Source organism: Atractosteus spatula, unplaced genomic scaffold, assembly GCF_055471065.1.
Source record: "Atractosteus spatula isolate fAtrSpa1 unplaced genomic scaffold, fAtrSpa1.hap1 Scaffold_115, whole genome shotgun sequence".
Lineage (NCBI taxonomy): Eukaryota > Metazoa > Chordata > Actinopteri > Semionotiformes > Lepisosteidae > Atractosteus > Atractosteus spatula.
In genome coordinates, this window is record NW_028296670.1 from 1 (window position 1) to 18,433 (window position 18,433).

The window sequence follows — 18,433 nt, forward strand, 5'->3', positions numbered from 1 at the left end:
GCATCAACAGCCTTTTCAAATGCTGTTAAAACTGTTAGGAAGCTAGTCACCTATACATTTTTGAAAGCACAGCCAGTCTGAATTTGGGAGAATCATACAGGTGATTCTGAGTGATGTCTGCATCCACGCAATTTGATAAATGCTAAATGGAGAGGGGATTCTGTGTTAATTGTGCTCCTCCTGGGAGAGGTCAAGATGAGAAGTTCACGAGGCTGGTGGTAAATATCCTGTCCAGGAATATCGGGGCTGTAGGGGGTCAGATCTATAGATGTAGTAAACACATTAGTGGAGACGGTGTGTCTGCTCCCTGTGTGAGAGCCGAGCAGGAAGAATAATCTGTGGTCTGGGAAGAAGAGACCCTCGTTGCGGTGTTCCTCACAGGAGAGAATGAACAAAAAAATTTTCAGGGACGCTGATTTTTCTCTTTGGGGGAATTAAAAGCACGTGTAGCGAGTGATCTCGTGGCGCAACGGTAGCGCGTCTGATTCCAGATCAGAAGGTTGCGTGTTCAAATCACGTCGAGGTCAGCTGATGGGTTTGCAGGTGTTGCTGGTGCCAAACCCGGAAATTACACCATGCTGTTCAGTATTATTTGTACACCACATAGGTAATCTGAACGAAATAACAGAACAGTACAGACCACGCAGTCAGGAGCTTATGCAGCGTTTCATCTTGAACACGACAAGAGAAAAGGCACACTGCACGTCCGCGAAACATCACGTCTGACTTTAGAGAAAGTGACATCAGAGAATGGAAGTTTCAGACCGCTTTTTTGTTACAGGTTCAAGCAAACCTGAAAGTTAGGGAGTGTTTGGTCACTTTTGTATGAAAAAGTGTCTGAAGCCTGTAATTATAATTTGCCCTTTTTTAATTGTGGTTGAAATCCACTCCCATGTACCAAGACCTTACAGTATATTCATGTTTACTTAAATAACTAACTATTGGACTATTGGACATTAGTTGGTGTTTTTTTTGTAACGATTTGCTATTTCATGCAGGAAAGAAAGGAACCCAGACCCAACGTTTGCTTTCAGGTGCGGTTCATTTACATAACGGACATCTATTTCTGAGGAGCCTGATTTAAATCACACAACCCCGGTAGAAGTCAAATCGACAATCTTATAAACCGAAATCAGACGCGTTATCCATTAAACCACTAGCCCGCCACGTAACTGAATTGCACCATGGTGAGTTCAGCGCCGCTACTAGTAATACCCCACCCCCATCTTAAATTTCTACGTGAGAAACGTGTTTTCTACATTTTTATCAGTTTTTAAAAATCATCACTTTTAAGCAGACAAAGCCTTTATGTGGATTGATTTAGAATTCCAAGAAAAAAGGAATTTTGTTCCACAACGGCGTGAAATGATCACGTCTTTCACTCTACTTCTCTCTAGTAGTAAAGCAGATCTTGCTAGGTGAGCATTTGCTCCGGTAAGTTAGGTCACTTTTCATGTTAACTCACTTCTTCTAAACACAACATTTCCTGGTGCATGTTTTCTCCATGAAAAAAGACATTTTCCCTTACATGATTTCTCGTTTTGTTTCATCAAAGAGTACAGAAAGAAGAAAGAAAGAAAGGAAAAGTGTCGTAAATGAACTTTGTCGCCCTTGGGAGATGTCAAGCGCATTGGACATGAAAAGTGCACAATAAAAGCCATTTCTCTTCGTGTCGGGGCTCCTATTGAATGTAAAGGAGGGAACGTGCTCAGCCAGCCGACTCAGCGCTTACTGAACGCAGGTGTCTCAGAGCGGTGTGTCCAAGTGGCAGTAAAAGAGGAGAATTCTGCCGGCGCCGTGGCTTAGTTGGTTAAAGTACTTGTCTAGTTAACGGGAAATCCTGGCTCCAAATCCTAGCAGTCCATCGCCTGTGTTGCACTGGACACCCTGTAGATCATCAAAAGCATATTGAGCTCCTTGGTAATGAAATTGCCGGATAAAAGCCATTTCACATCCTTTCTCAACATGCTCAGCGAGCAGGCTCACCGCACACCGAACGAAGATGTGACAGAGCGGTGTGTGCAATTGGCTGTAAAAGGATACTGCTTCGCCGTCGTTGTGGCTTAGTTGGTTAAAGCTCCTGTCTAATAAACAGGAAATCCTGGGTTCAAATCCCAACGGTGCTTTTCTTCCTGTCTTCTCGCACCGTTTATTGGTATAGACAACATGCTTCTGCATTATGTTTAAAAGAAGTGTTCATTTCATTTTTGGCACAGCTTATTTTTCAAGAAATCCACACATTGCGGAAGATAAAGTGCTCATCTTTCTTATCAATGCAAAAGAATTACTGCCAGCTGGCAAGAAAATGACAACGATTTGTTTTTACTTTAGCCAAAAATCTGTGAATGTAGAAAAAATACGACATGTGTTAGTTTCTATGCCACACTCAGGGTGTCCTTCAGTTAAACACAACGTTGGTAGATCAAACGCACGCAGAGACACACTTCGAATTAATCCGATCTAAACATTACCTTCTCTAAATGTGATTGAGTTTCTTTCCACGTCCTTAGCCATCTTGATGTTTGCAGAGATTTTCAACTTTTGACACGAGTCAAACTACGAGTAAATAGTTGAGTACCTAAGTCAATATCACCGGGAATGTGAAAATAAATGTAAACATCAATATTTCTGCTGTCTCCTGAGAAACACAAGTATAGAGTCAAAACACAATAAATAATGCTAAAAAATTATTCAGTTAACACCCAGATGTGACAAAACACATTTAAGACTTACATCCCCTTTAAATATGCATTTCCTTAATATCAGTTCTCTTCCCTCCCCAGGACACTTGCAAATTCACTATAGCATATTAAAAGCTGTGTGTAAGTCTTACATGTGTTCTGTCACATCTGGGTGTTAAATTAATAGATGTGTTGTGTTATTTAATATGATTTGACTCCACGCTTGTGTTTCTCGGGAGACAGCAGAAATATTGGGGATTTGCGGCTACAGAAAATAATGTGAACTTTACAGGCAAAAGTAAGGTTACGTTAAAGAAACAAAAACTAATTGTCACCCTTTTTAACGTGATTTTTTAAGACATTTGTTCGGAATAGTATATCTTCTCGTGTCTGTGGCTGTTATCCTACAATAACGGTGGTGAAATAGCAGGAATGTGCGGAAAGAATCGGAGATTGAACAGAAGACTCATCCAGTCGATAGTAAGGTTGTGTAGGACCGCACACACTACGATGTCAGTGTTGAGTAGCGTGGTTTAAAAGCTTCTTCACGAACCAGGAAGGAGTAGAAACCTAAAGTCTTCTGATCCGTAATCAGACACGTTATCTATTGTGCCATTGGCGTTTGCATCGCGTTCCCATACAGCACCACATTCAGTTCAGAGCCGCTACTATTCATCTGTTTTGTACGTGTGTCTAGTTACTACGTCTTTCATTATGTCTGGTTTAAAATAATATATCTTTAAAACAGACAAAGAGTTTATGAGTCTCCCTGAAATTCACACACGAAGAATAAAAGATATCGCGTTTAAAAAGAATACAGAGATGCCGGCGATAGAAAACGGAGCGTCTTAAGTGCGCGCTATCACTGAACTAAACTCCCGATCGGTAAGTTTGTCGGCGGCTTTTTAATTGTGTTAGGAAGAGCAAACAGTCCACAGTGTACATTTTAAAGGTCTAAGCAAAACAGTCAGACGTGAGGATTATTCAGAACAGGAGCCTCTACTTCTTTGTATACTGAGCTTTCAGGTGAACGTCAAAATGAAAGACAAATTCGCAATTTTCCCTTTTTGATTAAGGAACAAGAAAACACCATCCTTCGAGCTGGATTCAAACCAGGGACATAAGAAATGCCCGCTGTTTTTGTTTACAGTCTTAAGATCTAGTAACTGAGCTATCGAGAGGTCGAAAAGTAAACGCTTTGTCACACGTGTAGCCCAATGTAGTTTAGTGTTCCTCTTTATTTAAATCCCAGTTCGACATCAAAATACTCACTCCCATAGTCTCGTTCAGAAGAAGAAATGGACCAGGCTTCCACTGTATAAACGTCCAGAGTTCTTAACGTAAAACGTTTGAAGGGACATCAGTGCAGGCGGAAATTGACCCTTTTTCTAGTAGTATCAGGATCATATAAAACCTTTCTTTTGGATTGAGAAGAGGATCATGGAGACACTCAAAACATCCCTGTCTTTGCTTCTTTCAAGGACGAATGGAGTATTGAGCTGCAAGCATCGGTTCAAATCAAAACTCTCTGCTACTGCAGTTGCTTGTTTGAGAGTTTCTTCAAATCTTTCAACTGAACGTTGATATCAAGGGATATTGACAGTAATATCATACGGGTTTTGGTTTTCTTTTGATCGAAAATTGTATTAAAATACAAGCCTCTTTCACATTTGTATAATACTTTCCCTTGCATCCTCAGATAAAAATTCTAAATACCACAAAGTTACAATATATGGAATAGCATTTATTTTAAAATGTATTTTAAAATTTGCATTTAATTAGAGCTATATTTAGAGCTTAGTAAAGATAACATTGCTAATATTGATGGAGTAGAAATGTAAGATGAATTGATAGCTTTTTCTGAGCTAAAAAGTCCTACAACGCCTCCTGTAACAGGTAAGGACTCATAGCAAGACATTGCTATTGCATTGCGCATTTTGCAGATACGACCAGTTTCTGCTTCTGGTGAGTGCATTTTTTCCAAACTGAAATTAACAAGAACATTTTCAAGATGCGCCATGTCCCTAAATCGTTCATCAGGACTACTATTAATATCAGGTGAAAGCAGTACAAAGCATAAATTTAACCTATTAAGAGACTATATCTGTCAGCTACTGCTGTAAGCCATGTTCAGCCAACGCTAGAAATATTACTGCTCTACTACAGTAGCTAAAGAAAGCAAGTCCGACTTAGAAACGGATCACAAGTTGAAGACATAAACCGACAAGGATGGGACACGCGTGCAGAGCACAAGGGATTAGCAATCCATCGCCTTAACCACTCGGCCACCTCGTCACGAAAGCCATCTACACTTGGGCATGATTTTGGTCGGCGACCAGGCTCAGCGCACATCGACCTCAGATGTCTCAGAGCGGTGTGTCCAAGCGGCTGTATAAGAATAGGTAATAGGTTTATTCCATGCTGGAAAAAAGAAGAAAGAGACAACAACGTTTCGGCCGTGGAGCCTTCTTCAGGTGTGAGAGAGACAGGACAGTAGGCAAAGGTAAAGTAGCGGGAGAACAAAGGTTTGAGGGTGGGTATCCACCTGTATAAGAATAGTGTTCTGCCGGCGCTGTGGTAAAGCTGGTTAAAACACCTGTTTCATAAAGAGGAGATCCTGGATCCGAATTGCAGCGGTAACTTTTTTTCCTGTCTTGTTTTACAGAACATGTAAAACAACATGTAGAACAACATTACCGGGAATTTCCAATAATTACGGACATTGGCAACTTCCAAGCAGTTAGTATTCACCCATGGAATTATAGGTTCCAGTGGGTGGCGGGAATGCTCCCGTTGCATCTTCAGCTAAAGTAATTTAAAATACATAGCAAAATTGTTTGAGAACTTGACAAGCAAAAACGACAGATCGCCGAAGTTGTATTTTAATATTTTCGTATATTTACTTTAATTTGAATATAAATGTTAACATAAACGCTGTTCAATATAATGTAATTTTGTTGTACTTTTAAAATATTTTAGCTGAGGATGCGAGGGGGGCTATTACACCTTGCCAAACATCTAAATAACTGTAAAAGAGGCTGGCATTTTAATAAAACGGGCGATCAAAAGAAAGCTACAAATAGTACGGTATTATGCTCAATATCCCTCGATACTGAAGGTCAGATGAAGAACTTGAAGAAACTCTCAAAGAATCAACGGCAATAGCAGAGGATGTTGATTTTGAACCTACGTTTGCACATCAATTATCCAGCAGTCTTTGCTTGACAGACTTCCTCAAGATATTTGGTGTTCTATATAGAAAATCGAAAATTAAAAGTGCTAATGTGCCAAGAGGGGTGGTCCGAGGCAAAGACTGCGGTAGAGGAAGAATAATCTCTGCACGATAAGGCGTGTCTAATACTCGGCCCCTGAAAGGCATCATATTCGTTGAACTGCCTCCCAGCTGTGACTCTTGCACGAATTTCGCGGTACGTGTGTACGAGCTTATAATTCAGGAATATCAATGGTCAGACGTTTATGGTGGGTTTGTGTTTTGTATTATTTAGTGAATGGAAAAAAAAAACATTTTCAAAACTACAGCTCGAATGAAATAATAAAAAAAGTTTATTTGCCTGTTTGTTGTAACAGCTGTGCCAAAAATATTCATCTACATCAGAATAGTACCTGAACGGGACTAGACCGTATTGGATTTTAGGAAATTTATTTTTGCACATCTTCGCCTACGATCAGGAATACCTTCCTGTTTTCAGCGTGTTTATTGTTTCTACCTGTGATCTCGGAAAGAAAGACCCACTACCTGTGAAATAGGTAAAACCGAAATATTCCGGGAATTTGCTATGGTTTGAGAGGAGTGTATGAAGGTATTAAAGGAGAGAAGAGACGCGCATTCCGCACGGGGAGCGCAGAACCCTGAACCGCGCCTGTGTCTTTTCTTATATAACCGCTGAGCCCGGACACAGTGTCTCCAGCCAGTGAAATACAGGAGAAACCGCAAGGAAAACAATGTTTCTTTTAATAAGTCTTTCTCTGGTTTTCTATTTCGGTCTTTCACATTTGAATGCATACTTTGCAGTTAATCTTTCCTCGATTACAGGCAGCCCAAACAGTTCTTAAGGCAGACATCGAAGCCTATTTGACTTTCTGCTGATCACATAAGTGTTCAAGAAGTATTTCCCTGCCCATCATGTGCCCCCAAGCCGGTTTCTCCGTTTTCCTCTTCCTGTCGTTGTCAGCGAGCACAAGAAGACAGGAAAAACGCAAGGCAGGGAAAAGACAGTAGCTGTCAGAGTGGGATTTGAACCCACGCCTCTATTCAGAGACCAAAACACCCAAGCAATGGAAAAACACGAGCCCTTAAATCTGGCGAATTAGACCACTCGGCCATCCTGACAAGCTGCAAGTGTTAGTGTGCTGGAAGCACAAGTAATTCACAAAACTGAGAAATGGTTTGCTGGAGAAGCGCCAAGTTGCCTGTTGTAGCCTAAACGGATCGCGGAAATTAAATATTCGGATCAATTCAGAGCGTGCTTTACAGCCTTCGTGTAATATTTTGATCTGCTAGGGTGCAGTCGTCTTCACAATCTGGATTATCTCATAAAGAGCGACGTCAGTGTAAAACAGCTATCATTTTTAAGAACAGACGTTGTATTGGATATTAATAATTGATTTATTTTCCTGATTACAATACAGTATACTTTCCTGATTCCAATGTATTGTGAAGCATAAAAGCCAACTGCATCAATCTCTATTACGCGTCATTTATGAAGGCGTTTCAAATAGCAGCCAGTGCAGTATTAACGCTTTTGGAGCATGTATTACATTGTAAATAATCTTATTTAAATAGGTTTAAATTCGCACACTGTTATTTAGACAGCGCAAACCAGTCTGACCTCCTTCAACTTTCTGTGCCCGCTGAGTAGATCTTAAAGCAGCTGCAGCCAGAGTAGCCGTAATGGCAACAGTGTTTGGAGTTCGGCTTATTTCTTCTGCAGAACCACCGGTATCGGAATATACAGTACTGATCCGCAAAATAAGCACTTTTGATTTCTGATCGTTTTTATTTTTTTATTTAAAGTTTCTCTAAACTTTACATTTGCTCGTACAAGTTTCCTCTATGAAATAAATAAAACATATAATTCAATACAATAACCACAGGCAGGAAGGCTCGTTGTCAAAGGCGTTGAGTTCAGTTAGCAGTTTCTCTTGGAGACGTTTGTTCAAATCCCACTTCTGATGAAAAGCTTTTCTCGTTCGAGTAGAAACGATAGAAGCCTTAAGTGGGAAAAAAATCAAAACATCTCGCATTTCACGTGTTTAATGTTAATTGTCTCAGTGATTGATGGCTCTTCTCCCTTGCAGGGTGACGGCAAACTTCTTCAGAGAGGGAGTCTCCCAGGTACGGCTTTTCTTCGTCAAGAGCCGAGACAACAGAAACAGACTTCAAACTGACATGAATTACTTCATGAGCGTTTATGACCGTCTTTAAAAAGCTGAGAGCAGGCGAAAACGTCATTGGAAATGAGGAAATGTCTGCTGACAGTAAACAGAGCTCACGCTCAGCTGTGAATAAGCGCTCCTCGTTAGTATAGTGCTGAGTACCTACGCTTGTTTCGCGGGAAACCGGGGTACTTTTCTGTGACAGGGCGCTGGTTTAATTTTTTAAAAACCTGACTCCACTTAAAAGTGTGTACTGTGGACTAACTTTCGAAGTACTTAGTGCGGTAGAATATGGAGATCAGCTCTAGCTCTGAGCTCAACTGCAACAAGAAGTCGTACTGAACAAAGTCAGAGCCCAGCTGAACGTGTGCTCAGTGTGGTGCTCAGGACACGGGAGCATTGTTGTGGTTCTAATTAGCACGAAGTGCAGGGGCTCTGACTCAGAACGTTTCAATTTATATGTTCAGTAAATTAAAATGCACGACACGTTAAAATCGGATAATGACTATATAACCGAATGTCCCTCACAGTTTAAAAGATACCAGTAAGGACACACAATTACTGCGAATGCGATACTTATTGGAAATAGTCCCAAAACAAGCACGTATCGCAGCTGGTAGACCCCTGTAATAATTTTGCAGTGACAGAACACTTTGAAGATTTGCAATCTATTTAAATATGAATTTTCTAAATTTCTGTTCTCTTTACTCCCTGGCATAACTGAACTCTCACCTTCACATACTAAAGGCATTACATGCATTAGCTGTGATAATGCTTCTAAGAAACACAGAATGGCATTTAGTTTTGTTCCTCATTTCCCCCAAGAAAAAAAAAGGAGTACATTTCCGCCTGGAATGATTGATGCCCCATCAAACATGTTTTAATATCCCCAGAAGTTTATACAGTAGAATCCTGGTTTGTGGCTTAAATTCAAGGTAAAAAATACTAAGGAAACGAGTTGGAAACAATGCCGATCTGGGATTTTACTCATCCGGAACATTTCACTACATTGGGCAGTATGTGCCAGAGAGCAACTCCTGATAGCTCAGTTGGTAGAGTGGGGAACTCTAGTGGAAACACTTGGGAATCCTTAGGTTGTTGGTTTGACTCTGGCTTGAAGGAAAGTTCCTTTTGTGTATTTTAATCAAAGAGTTAAAATAGTGAATCTGTGTAATTCAGTCGTTGATCAAAAGCTCAATAAACGACGAAGCAGAGGCTCCTGTTCCGAATTCAGCTCCCGTCTGATTGTCTTGTTTTGGCCAAGATCTGATCTATGAATTAAGGGAGTACTCTGTCTGCTTTGTAATTCAAAAACACATTTTGTAATGCAAATGTCAAGTTTTTTGTAGATATAAAGGTGTTCTCTGTTTTCAAAGGATAGCTACTTAATTGGCTTTATGATTTGGTATTGATTTTGTATCGTTGTATTATTAACTTTGTGCTTTCTGTGTTTTTATCGTATTGTGAACTTATTTTTTAAACAAATGCTTACAAAGGCAGACACGGCACACATCTGTTTATACCAGCGGTGAATTGTACATTTTTATTAAGTACAATCTACTGTGCACTTTTGGGAGTATAACAGGTTCGATATAAAGTGGCAAAAATATAAAAGGGGAAAATACCCCAGACTGCGTGTAAAGCCCTTGTTGTGGCTGTTGTTTTATTTTTAGATAAAATGGCGTACTGTGCACGAAATGTTGCAGAAACACAATCTGATATTTTAATAACTATTATTTTAATAATTTGATAAGTATGAGGCCCCGGATCCAAGTCTTCGGTTCTGATTTTTTAAACATGATATCTTCCCTTCCTCTCGATGTGAGGAATTGTTTTTTTTCACATTGCGATCCAAAGAGCCTCAGACGCACAGTCTAACAGTAACCAAACCAGAATGGATTCTGCTTGGAGCCGGACTGAGCTCATTCTCACTCTCTGTGCTGAAAACAGAATTATCTCTTCCCCAAACATCGTCTACAGATCACTTGTGTGCTTTTAACCTTCTCGCAGCTAGAGGCGAGACTGAAGCTGGAGATGTGAAGGCACCCGCTGGTGCATCTTCTCCAAATTTCACAATCGCGACAGACTTCTCTTTTTTAAAAAAAGTAGATATAGCCCTGAAAAAAGCATTAGCTTTATCAGTTTTTACATTAATCGATTTTGAATCAAATATTCTATTTTTATTGCAATTTACATAATAATAATAATTATTATTATCACTTACACTTATATAGCGCTTTTCTGGACACTCCACTCAAAGCGCTTTACAGGTAATGGGGAATCCCACTACCGCCACCAATGTGCAGCCCCACCTGGATGATGCAACGGCAGCCATACTGTGCCAAAATGCTCACCACACATCAACAATCAGTGGGGAGGAGAGCAGAGTAATGAAGCCAGTTCATAGATGGGGATTATTAGGAGGCCATGACTGGTAAGGGCCAATGGAAAATTGGGCCAGGATGCCGGGGTTACACCCCTACTCTTTCAAGAGACGACCTGGGATTTTTAAAGGCCAGAGAGAGTCAGGACCTCAGTTTTACTTCTCAGCCGACGGACGGCACCTGTTTACAGTTTAGTGTCCCCGTCATTATACTGGGGCATGAGGACCCACATGGACCGCAGGGTGAGCGTCCAGCGACAGAAACCAGATGGTACCGTGTGTCGGGCTCGGCTGCGAGCAGGACAATGACGTCACGGGGACAAAGTAGAAAAAATCAAAACAGTTCTGTAAAAGACCTGTGTCAGCTGTCGGTTAGCAGTCTGGACTCTAAATCCATCGATCTGATTTCAAATCTCTCTAACACCTGAGCTGCGGCTTCTTTCGAGTAGTTATTCAGGAGAACACTATGTTGATTGTATAGATGAAACGTTTAATATATTCAGGTGGGTAGCTACTTCAGCATGCATATCTGCAAAGAAACAAGTAATGTTTGTATATAAATGAATGTCTCTGACAACTTAATGTTAGTTTTTAATTTAGTTTTAGTTTTACGATGTAGGTCAGGCGTTGACATATGCACAAACACACGAAATGTCTCACTCCTGATTCAGCTCATGCTTCATACGAGTGAAGCGATTCCTCCTGCTTCTCGTACAACTATATCAGAAAAGAAGCCCGTGTCACCCAGCTCTGATTCAAGAGCGACTCACATCTTGACAGGGTGCCCCTTTGGTCAGAAAAAATAGTTGTCAGAAAATGTGAGAAAAGGAACGTTATGTACAGTAAGCTCTCACACACAGCTCTCACACACAGCATTAGAGATTGGAATCTGATTGTAAAAAAAAAAACTGCCCATCTCCCCGGCATTTAACGGTGCTGTTGTTTTTATTTTACATATTGTTAGCATTTTAATGAATTGTTAAAAGATTTATACACAAATCGCTAAATACGAAACGTAAAAAAACCAACTGTAAGCAATTGACCATTCATATTCCTGAATTTTAAATCCCTGTGTTTATCTGTGTCCAAGTGCCTGGTGCAGCTATTTTGAAAGCATACCTCAAGGAGGGCTTTACACGCAGTCTGGGGTATTTTCTCCTTTTACATTTTTGCGATTTTATATCGAACCTGGTATACTCCCAAAAGTGCACAGTAGCTTGTACTGTGTGCCCTGTTTGCCTTTGTAAGCGTTTGTTTAAAAAATAACTTCACAATACGATAAAAACAGAGAAAGCACAAACTTAATAATATAACGATTCAAAATCAAAACCAAATCATAAAGTCAATTAAGTACCTAACTTTTGAAAACAGACAACACTTTATCTATAAAAAACTTGACATTTGTATCTATTTTTGAATTACAAAGCAGACAGAGCAGTCCCTGAACTTAAAGACCAGATTTGTTCAAATCCCTTGTACCAATTTAGATTGATCTTGATCAGAACACGACCATCAGACGTGAGGGGAATTCGGAACAGGAGCCTCTGCTTCGTCATTTATTGAGCTTCTGATCAACGTCTGAGTGAAAGTTATTTATTGTCTTTGATTAAAGTACGCAAAAGGCACCTGCGTACACCTTTTAGCTCATAAATTCATCGTACATTTATATCCCATCAATATAAACAATGTTATCTTTACCTGGCACTAAATGTAGCTCTAAATAAATGCAAATTTTAAAAAACAGTTAAAAATTAATGCTATTCCATATATTGTAACTTTGTGGTATTTAGAATTTTAATCTGAGGATGCAGGGGAAAGTATTATACAACTGTGAAAGAGGCTCGAATTTTAATACAATTTCGATCAAAAGAAAACCAAAATCCGTAAGATTTTACCGTCAATATCCCTCGATATTGACGTTCAGTTGAAAGATTTGGAGAAACTCTCAAAGAAGCAACTGCAGTTGGAGAGATTTGATTTGAACCGATGTTCGCAGCTCAATAATCCATTCGTCCTCGAAAGAAGCAAAGGTTAGTATGTTTTGAGTGTCACCATGATCCTCTTCTCAATCCAAACGAAAGGTTTTATGTGATCCTGATCCCACTAGAAAAAGAGTCAATTTCCTCCTGCACTGATATCCCTTCAAATGTTTTATAAGAACTCTGGACGTTTATACAGTAGAAGCCTGGTCCATTTCTTCTACTAAACGAGACTATGGGAGTGAGTATTTTGATGTCGAACTGGGATTTAAATAAAGAGGAACACTACACTGCATTGGGCTACGCGTGTGACAAAACATTTACTTTCCGACCTCTCGATAGCTCAGTTGCTAGCTCTTAAGACTGTAGAAAAAGCAGCGAGTATTTCTTATATCCCAGGTCTGAATCCAGTTTGAAGGATGGTGTTTTCTTGTTCCTTAATCAAAAAGTGAAAATTGCTCATTTGTCTTTCACTTTGACATTCACCCGAAAACTCAGTATACAAAGAAGTAGAGGCTCCTGTTCTGAATAATCCTCACGTCTGATTGTTTTGCTTAGACCTTTAAAATGTACACTGTGGACTGTTTGCTCTTCCTAACACAATTAAAAAGCCGCCGACAAACTTACCGATCGGGAGTTTAGTTCAGTGATAGCGCGCACTTAAGACGCTCCGTTTTCTATCGCCGGCATCTCTGTGTTCTTTTTAAACGTGATATCTTTTATTCTTCGTGTGTGAATTTCAGGGAGACTCATAAACCCTTTGTCTGTTTTAAAGATACATTATTTTAAACCAGACATAATGAAAGACGTAGTAATAAGACACACGTACAAAACACATGAATAGTAGCGGCTCTGAACTGAATGTGGTGCTGTATGGGAACGCGATGCAAACGCCAATGGCACAATAGATAACGTGTCTGATTACGGATCAGAAGACTTTAGGTTTCTACTCCTTTCTGGTTCGTGAAGAAGATTTAAACCACACTACTCAACACTGACATCGACGTGTGTGAGGTCCTACACAACCTTACTATCGACTAGATGAGTCTTCTGTTCTATCTCCGATTCTTTCTGCACATTCCTGCTATTTCACCACCGTTATTGTAGGACAACAGCCACAGACACGAGAAGATATACTATTCCGAACAAATGTCTTAAATAATCAAGTTGAAAAGGGTGACAATAAGTTTTTGTTTCTTTAACGTAACCTTACTTTTGCCTGTAAAGTTCACATTATTTTCTGTAGCCGCAAATCCTCAATATTTCTGCTGTCTCCCGAGAAACACAAGCGTGGAGTCAAATCATATTACAGTACACAGCTGATAGTAATTTAAGTAGGGAGCTGCGTCAGCATGCGTGGGCATGCTGCAAAGGGAAAAGTATAGGTTTATTCCATGCTGAAAAGAGAAGGAAACAATGTTTCAGCTGTGGAGCCTTCTTTGATCGTGACTCGAAATAAACCTTTACCTTTACTTGTTCGTTTGATGTTAATTTATCTCCATCAAATACCTAAGAGTATCTAAACTCGACAGTTGCTTTCAGTAGCTAAAGACAGGCTATACTGCTCCAGGTGAGGCTCGAACTCACAGCCTCGGCATGACTCCGCTGTGCACTGTTATATAAGTACCGCGCGCTGACCGATTGCGCCACTGGAGCTGTGCTTCTCATACAGACTGACGCTGCAGAAACACAGGGTGAAAACGGTTTCGGTTGTGGATCCATCTCCTCATGGGGAAAAGCAACAGTAAAATAGCAAGGAAAATACAAGAAAAGAAAGTGGAAGAATTGTGCTAACAGCAAAGAGGGACGGAGGGAGGTGGTCGGACAAGTAAATCAACCCGGCGGATTATTTGTAGCGACATTTTTGAGTCAATCAGCACACGGATTTCTCTTCATGTGCCTTAAGCTGTGCAGTTTGTATTTTCGATGTCGATAGGTTTCTTCAGAAGTCCAGTAAATTGACAATAATGGAAAACTAGCTGACGCACCCCGTCGTGAAGACCCTCTGTAAGGTGATTACACGTTTCATTTTCAAGTCGCCTCCTTTACACGCAATTGCAGCCCCGACACTGAGAGAAAGCATAAGAAATGGCTTCAATTTCAATGTGAAAGCGCAGTACAGGCTCTATGGCTTCACATCTTCCATCGATCACATAAAATTGCAGTAAAGCGCTCTAAATATGACTCTGAAGTACTGGGAAAGATGATTATTTTGAGCGTGCCTCCCAGGGTCTGCTACGAGGCTGAAGTTGGCTTCTTATTCGCCAGCTTCTTATTCGCGTTTTTCGTTCCACCTTAAATGCTGCTGCTGTTATGTTATGTCGCCTTTCGCCTGTAGATGGCTCTCGTCGATCAGTACTAATCCGGCTGGAATACTGTAGACATCTTCAGTGAAAGGGAATATCCAAATAAATAGCGGCTGTCCAAATTATATTTTTGTATGGAATATATTTCAGAAAATCGCAAACCAATTTTAGAAACTCATCACAACACGGACTTACACTGGGAAAGGGTGATTGCACTTTCTGCTTATTGCTACGGCCTTCCCCCCGATTATGAAAATGTCTCACAGTTCTGACACCGACGTGTGAAAGACAATGTAACAGACTATCAAAATCCTGAAGTACAAAAAATTTTAATGCACCAGTTTTTTAAATATGACCCTCTGATCTTGGCATGTCAGAATACATTGGGAAAACGTATGGCATGAATTGCAATGGCACACATTGTTGAGAATATCACTGACCTTGCCGATATTTGCAGTGGATATAAATGTTTTGCACATGTTAAACTACAACACGTAAAAATTGAGCTCCTTAGTCAATATCACCGGGAATGTCCAATAATGACAAACATCAGTAGCTACAAAGAAACTTAGACTCGCACATGGAGTTTTATCTTTGAATGGAGGGTGGGAGAGTTCATTTATACTCTCGTTGCTCATTAGCTAAATTATTTTAAAAATATGACACAGATTTGTTCAAGAAACTTGTAATCGCCTTAAAGAAAGTCTTCTTGAAGATGTGCACCAGCTAGCTCTCCACTGTCAATTGACAGGACTTTAGAAGAAACTGTTCTCATACAACCATCATACAAATTACACATCTTAAGGAACATGAAGAGAAATCTGTGTACTAAATAACATAAAACTGTCGCTGCAAATTATCACCAAGCTGTTTTATGTGTCTGACCACCTCTTTCCTACTTTGCAGCGAGCACAATTCTTTCTGTTTCTTCATCGCTATTTTACTGTCTCTTTTCCCCATGTGGAGATGGATTCACAGCCGAAACTTTAGGTCGGTTCCTGTTACTCTGTCCAATTGAAAGAGCTGTATTAAAGGCACTCCCATCTCTGCAGGAAAGTTATTGCTGCTCTCAACACAATATACTGCAGCCAAATGTGATAGTGATACTATCACTGCCTGTGGGCCACGTGTTCCTACTGTCAGCCTATTATGTCATGTTCATCCACACCCAGAAACATTACTGCTGTAGCACAAGATTTATATAGGCGCGGTCGATAGAGCATGAATCTCTTAATCTCAGAACTGTGGGTTCAGCCCCCACATTGGGTCCCTCTGTGTCAATTTGATCCTCCCAATCCTCCTAGCAGGACCTGATGGTGTACCCACTGATACCCAGTGCCTTATATGACCTTTGCGTAATTCAGCTTTCTTTCCACTTGATTCAGATTTTGATCTGAAATCATCGGCCGAACAAGAGTTTGTCTAAATCGAGGGAGATCTGCTCTCAAGAAAGTATTAAACACTTCAGCATTTACTGTTCGAATACCACACTTTGTCAAAACACTGCCGCTTCTTAAGCTAATAAGTAACAGTTTTTGAGCACGCCTTGTATTGTTAATGCTTATATTAAAAAAGCATAAATTCACATAATGGAATTTGGATGGAACAAAGTAATTCAGCCCCTATACAACATTACAAACCCACTGAAAACTGTAAAACAAACAAACAAATGAAACAACTTCAAAACAAAAAGAAAAAGAACATTAAAAACATTAAAAAGAATTTAACTGCGAGAGCTTTTTCAAGTTTTCGGTACTCCATCCAGTAGTTACGTTAAGCCTTATTCAAAGCCCAACTGCAGTAGGCAACTACACGCTCCCCATCTGGCCCCTCCTGCGCCAACACCGCGCCCAACCCCCGAGTCACTCGCGTCGGTATCTAGGACATACGGTAACCGCGGGTCGGGGTAGGCCAGCACGGGGGCCCCCACCAGAGCTTCACTTAACCGGCCGAAAGCCCGAGTCCAAGTCAAAGCGGTGGCCCTTGTTGGTGAGGCAGTGCAGTGGGGGAGCGATGCTGGCAAAGTCCTGGACGAACCTCCGATAATACGAAGCCAACCGATAATACGAAGCTGCGCAGCTCTGCGACGGTGCGGGGAGTTGGCCAGCCCCTCACTGCGGCGACCTTACCTGGGTCTGTAGCCACCCCTCGCTGTCCAACAACATGTCACCTCCCGCCGCAGGAGCTCGCACTTGCGGGGGTTGAGCCTCAGGCCAGCACGGCGGATGCAGGCCAGCACCGCCTGGAGGTTCGTCAAGGCCTGGTCGAAACACCTGGCATGAACCAGCAGGTCGTCCAGATACAGCACACACTGGTTCCACAGGACCGATGCCAGCACCTTCTCCATCAGCGTCTCGAAAGTTGCCGGGGCATTGCACAGGCCAAAGGGCATGACAGTAAACTGCCAGAGGCCCTGGCCGATGGAAAAGGCCGTCTTCGGTCGAGCATCGGGAGCGAGCGGTACCTGCCAGTAGCCGCAGCGGAGGTCCAGGGAGCTGAACCAGGTCGACCCGGTGATGTAGTCCAGGGCGTCGTCTATCCTCGGCAGGGGGTAGGAATCTTTCCAGGTGACCTCATTGACCTTGCGGTAGTTCACGCAGAACCTCCACGAGCCGTCTTTTTTTCGGAGAAGTATAGCTGGCGCCGACCACAGGCTCAATCACCCCCGCTGTGACAATCTCCCAGATTTTTTCTTCGGCGGCAGTACGCTTGGCGTGAGCCATGTGTCCCGGTGGGATGCAGATGGGCTGAGCGTCGCCAGTGTTGATGTTGTGTTGGACCAGGGCAGTGCGGGTGCAGTCCTCATCCCTTGCCGCAAAGAGGTCCTCGTTTTGGGCGAGTAGTTCCTGGAGCCGCTGCCACTGGTCCCAATCGAGGCCCTCGCAGCTTCGCTGGTAGAGGTCCTCAATGGCGCGCCTCGCTTCCACGCAATGCTCGGCCCCCGCCACCACCACCGCCACCTTGTCAGGCCCCCCGGGTGATTCAGGGGCAGGATCCGGCACGCTCGCTCCCCGGCTCGCAGGCCCGGTCCGCCCCTGCGACTGCCACCGCCACTGCCTCTTTTTCTCCCGTCTCCGGCAAGCCCGTGTCCCTCGGCCTTCGCCGGGCCTGCCCTCCACCAGGTGAAGTCGCTCCCCCTGCCACACCAACTCCTGCCATCCCAAGTCCAAACTGGTCCCCACTCGCTGCAGCAGGTCCAGCCCCAGGATGCAGTCCTCCTGGATGGGTGCAAGGTAGCAGGCGCACCGTCGCTGTACCCAGACGGAAGGCAAGCACCTGTTTCCCTGTTTCGGCACGGCTCTTCGGGTAAGAGGGCCTTGAGAAAGGCCTGAAGAGCCATCTCCCGCTGCGCCTCCCGGGGGAAAGCCGGGTATCCTCGGCGGGCAAGGAACATGACATCAGCGGCGACCGGGCCCAGCCGGAGAGCTGCTGCCAGCGCCGCGTATTCACCTCAGTCCTCCTCTGGGACATCCAGGAGAACCTGGCAGGCCACTCCTTCCAGCGCCGCCGCCAGGTGGCCGGCCATCTCTGCCCGGCTCCAGCCATTTGTCCGGGCCGCGAGCTGGAACTGAGCCTCGTAGGTTTCCCAAGGCGCTTCCCCGTCGTAGCGACCGGGTCGCACCCGCGCTGGCGGGTGTGGGAATAGCTGGCCGACTCCGGCAGGGAGGGCATCTTCTCTCTTGGGCA

At 42.6% G+C, this 18,433-nt stretch overlaps 2 non-coding genes across 2 annotated transcripts; one reads left to right on the plus strand and one right to left on the minus strand.

Moving 5' to 3' along the window:
• The first annotated feature begins 455 nt into the window (after window positions 1-455).
• Window positions 456-527, plus strand: trnaw-cca (transfer RNA tryptophan (anticodon CCA)). Its single transcript has one exon. It is a non-coding gene; the product is annotated as a tRNA-Trp (tRNA).
• Window positions 528-14,002: 13,475 nt separating this feature from the next.
• On the minus strand, window positions 14,003-14,096 carry trnai-uau (transfer RNA isoleucine (anticodon UAU)). Its single transcript has 2 exons — window positions 14,059-14,096; window positions 14,003-14,038 (listed from the first exon to the last, which is right to left on the minus strand). It is a non-coding gene; the product is annotated as a tRNA-Ile (tRNA).
• Between the last annotated feature and the right edge of the window lie 4,337 nt (window positions 14,097-18,433).